General features: G+C 41.2%; 1 pseudogene; it reads left to right on the top strand.

Moving 5' to 3' along the window:
• The first annotated feature begins 3,127 nt into the window (after positions 1-3,127).
• Positions 3,128-3,651, top strand: LOC101662912 (annotated as a pseudogene).
• The last annotated feature ends 1,241 nt before the right edge of the window (positions 3,652-4,892 follow it).

Genomic DNA, 4,892 nt, shown 5'->3' with positions numbered 1-4,892 from the left:
GGCAATCCAGAGATGACACAATTTCCCTTGAGAAAAGTGAGGAGGACTTGAAACACTGAAGAATCTATATCAATTGCACCGGAGCTTAAAGAAAATGAAAATCCTTAACACGAGACTAATAAACAATGTCATCATAAATGGCAAAGAGATTGAAGTTGTCAAGTTGGCTATTTTGAATCAGATAGTCATATAATCTACTATGCTAAGCCATGACACCCCTGTCAATTTGTGGTAGCTTTCGTGTTGTTGTGATAGTGGAAGTTATGCCAACAGAATTTGGAATACCATCAGCATATAGACAAATGATCTTTGATAAGGGCCCCCAAAACATTAAGTGGGAGGTGGATGCCCTCTTTAACAAGTGGTGCTGAAAACAATGGATATCCACATGTAGGAAAATGAAACAAGATGTTCACCTCAACCCAGGCACAAGAACAAACTGAAGATGGATCACAGACCTAGAAGTAAAATCCCAAACTATCAGGACCATCAAGGAAGGAATCGGGACAAACTTAATTGGCCCAGGGAATACATAGACTCACTGCAATAAGAAAAGGTACACACACAGGTGAACCTGAAATTGACAAGTGGGGGATCTACTAGGATAAAACAGATTTCACCAAGAGGGTACCAGGGCAGCCCACATAAGGTGCCCAGACATCCCGCTTTTGGCAGGACAGTCCTGATTTTTAACAATTTGTCCCACATCCCCAAATGTTATATCTTTTCATAGCTGGGCACCATCTGCCTTCTTCACCACATTTGCTTATGCACCCATTTTGTCTTCAGCGATTGTGTCCGGAAAGTGAGCATCTCAGATTGCCAGTTTGTTAGAATAATGTGTTCTTGTATTTAGGGAGGGTATGAGCATAGGCCCAAAGTCCATCCACTACCTCAGTGTATTGCCATATAAATATATGTACATAGACCAATACCTCTATTTTTATGGATTAAAGTACTTACATACGGGCACCCCTATGCTTATACCCCATCCATAGTTTTGCTTCCTAGATCATTCCTGTTTCCTTTTACCTTCCTTCTGCCCCACTATCAGGCTTGCCCTACTTCTGCCTCACAGTGAATTCTCATTCTTCTCAAGGCTGTCCATAGTTGGTTGTAATCCACACAGTCAATTATCATTACATAGTCAATAAAACACAAGTAAACATCTTTCTGGTATTCTGTTTTGAGCCAAGATCCATCTGACATTAGCAATGAAATCTTTTTCTACTCCTCTTCTGAATCTTGCTTGAACAACTGTTGGATGATCCTCAGTAAAATTTTACTGCCACATGATGATATTGTTTGAGCATTTTGTTGGGTCACCTTTGGAATGGGCACAACTATGGATTCCTTCTATTCAGTTTACAAGATGGCTGTCTTCCACATTTCCTGGCATAGAATAGTCAATGCTTCCAGTGCTTGATGAACTTGTTGAAATGTCAATTATTGTGCCATCAATTCCTGGAGCCTTGTTTGGGGCATTTTTCAATGCAGCTTGAACTGCTTCCTTCAGCACCTGTTGATTCTCACTCATATGCTACCTCCTGAAATGGTGGAATGTCAACTGGTTCCATTTTTAAATTTAAGTTTTTCTTTTGGTCTATAGTTCTTTTTTGTACAATAACTCTGTGTATTTTCCCATCTTCTTTTAATCCTTCCTGCATTCAAAATTTTGCCCACAGAATCTTCTTTCAATATGTCAACCTGAGGCTTGAATTTTTTGAGTTCTTTCAGTTTAAGATATGCTGAGCATGTTCTTTCTTTTTTAGATTTAGTTTTCTAACTCTAGGTTTTTGCCTATTGCATTGTAATGTTTGACTTTGTCTCCTTGAGCTGACCTTTGACATTTTCTGTTGCCTTCATCATTACTTCAATTTGCTTTAGCTACTCTATGGTTAAGAGCAAGTTTCAGAATCTCTTCTGATAGCCGTTTGAAATTTTCTTCCTTTCCTGTGTTTTTAATGACTTTTTGCTTTCTTCATGAATGATGATCTTGATGTCCTCCCACAACTCATCAGGTCTCTGTTATTCGTGTTCAATGCATCGAATGAGTTCTGGAGATGTTCTCGAAATTCAGGAGGAATAGTTTCAAGGTCGTATTTCAGCTCTCATGGACTCTTTAAGATTTTCTTTTTTTTAAATCACTTTATTGGGGGCTTGTATAACACTTATCACAATCCATACATACATCCATTGTGTCAAGCACATTTGCACATTTATTACCATCATCATTCTCCAAACATTTGCTTTCTACTTGAGCCCTTGGTATCAGCTCCTCCCTCATGAACCCTTGATAATTTATAAATTATTATTAGTCATATCTTACACTGTCCGACGTGTCTCCCTTAACCCACTTTTCTGTTGTTTATCCCCCAGAGAGGAGGTTATATGTAGATCCTTGCAACTGATTTCCCCTTTCTACCCCCAACTTCCCTCCACCCTCCCGGTATTACCACTCTCACCACTGATCCTGAGGGGTTAATCTGTCCTGGATTCCCTGTGTTTCCAATTCCTATCTGTACCAGTGTACATCCTCTGGTCTAGCCAGATTTGTAAGGTAGAATTGGGATCATGATAGTTGGGAGGGGGGGAGGAAGCATTTAAGGACTAGAGGAAAGTTGTATGTTTCATCGTTGCTACACTGCACCCTGACTGGCTCTCCTCTCTGGGACTCTTTAAGAGTTTCTTCGTGAAATCAGCATACAAAAAACATTTTTTTCAAATGATGTTTTGCATTGAAGAAATCTACAGCAAAAAACCTCTTTCTGTTCTTTTTTGAAACCGTTTTATTGGCACATAATCCACATATCATATAAAATTCAATAGTTCAATCATAAGAGTTGTAAATAATTACCACAACAAATTTTTGAATTTTCTCCTTTCTTGTACTTGCTATTAGCTCGCCATCTTCCCCATCCTCCCCTGCCACACTCACAAGCAGTCATTTATGAAGTCACTGTCTGTATAGATTTACCTACCCTGGATTTCACACACACACACACACACACACACACACACACACACACACAACCCAACCACCGTTTCCAGCACCCCAGAGACGCGGGGTCGTGCGTGGTAGCCGCCGGTGGAGGAGAACACGCCGCTTTCGCGATTGTAATTTTAAGCCTCTGCGTCTGCAAGACCAGATTTCGAAATGCATCGTGTTTCCTGTCCATTGGACTGTAAGGTTTATGTAGGTAACCTTGGAAACAATGGCAACGAAACCGAATTGGTACGGGCTTTGGGATATTATGGCCCACTCCGAAGTGTGTGGGTTGCTAGAAGCCCTCCGGGCTTTGCCTTTATTGAATTTGAAGATCCTCGGGACACAGCCGATGCTGTTCGAGAGCTGGGTGGAAGAACACTGTGTGGCTGCAGAGTAAGAGTAGAGCTGTCAAATGGTGAAAAAAAGTCGGAATCGCGGCCCACCTCCCTCTTGGGGTCGTCGTTCTCGCGATGATTATTGGAGAAGGAGTCCTCCTCCTCGCCGCAGATCTCCTAGGAGAAGCTTCTCTCGCAGCCGAAGCACGTCCCATTCTCGAGACCGGAGAAGAGAGAGCTCACTGTCTCGGGAGAGAAATCACAAGCCAGGACTCCCGCTCCTTCTTGAGGTCTCGGAGCCGATCTAGGTCAAATGAAAGAAAATGAGATGGATTTGCAGATGGAGTGTGTAGTGTGTACAGGAAACGCATCAGTTGACAGGAGGGTACAGACAAGTCACGTTGTGTTTGAGTATTCAGAAGCTTTAATCCCGAAGACTCTGTTTGGTTTATACATTGTTTAATTTGAAACACTTTTTCCCTGCAAAACTCAAATCTGTAAGCTTCGTTACCAAGTCCAAGTATAATATTGGAAGCCATACTTATATATTTTCTTGTAAAATGCTTTTGAAGTAATAAAATGCTAGCATAATGTGTAAAAAAAACCACCAAAATTAACCACAATAACAAAATAAAGCAGAGAAAAACCTCAATTGAAAGGAAAGCAGATCCCCCCAACTACCAGGACCCCAATATTGCCTTGCAGACCTGGTTAGACCAGATGATGCACAGCGGGACAGATGGGAATCAGAAACGCAGGGAATCTAGGACAGATGAACCTCTCAGGACCAGGGGTGACAGTGGCGATACCAGGAGGGAAAGGGGATGAAGAAAGGGGGAATGGATCACAGGGAGCTATGTATAACCTACTCTCTGGGGGATGGGCAGCAGGGGGGTGGGTGAAGGGAGACGCCGGACAGTGTAATATAAGATACAATAATAATTTATGAATTATTAAGGGTGCATGGGGGAGAAGGGAGGAGGAAGGGAAGGGGAGGGGGAAAAAAAGGAAAATGAGCTGATTCCGGGAACCCAAGAGACAAGCGAATTTTGGGAATAATGAGGGCAACAAATGTATAGATGTGTTTTATACAATTGATCTATGTATTGTGATGAATTGTATGAGCCCCAATAAATTGATTAAAAAAAAAAAGGAAAGCAGAAAATATTAAAAACTAGAAAAACTTTAAAATAGGTCAAAGGAAAGAACAAAGGGTAAGGTGTCAAATTGTAACCTAACTACATCTGCCATCAACCACTTCCCAATGCCCTCTGCAGGATAGCAAGGCTCTTCACATCTTGGTCTCTGGTCAGAGGGAATTCACCAGAGGCTTAATCCACATATATTTCCTTCCTTAAAAAAAAACAAAAAACCTGAAACAATTTATAACTGAGCCAAAAGGGAGATCAAATATTACATTTTCACCTATCTGCCATAATAGACGTTACAATGCTATCTGCATGATAGAAAGGCTATTCACATCCCTCCACTATGGTCAAAAGACCTCTTTAAGTTATTAAAAACAAAGATATCACACTTTGAGGACTAAGGTGTGCCTGACCCAAGCC

This window comes from Echinops telfairi, unplaced genomic scaffold (genome assembly GCF_000313985.2).
Source record: "Echinops telfairi isolate 266 unplaced genomic scaffold, ASM31398v2 ScPeMD7_14;HRSCAF=57, whole genome shotgun sequence".
NCBI classification, from domain to species: Eukaryota; Metazoa; Chordata; class Mammalia; order Afrosoricida; family Tenrecidae; genus Echinops; species Echinops telfairi.
This window is presented reverse-complemented; position numbering and strand designations above follow the sequence as displayed.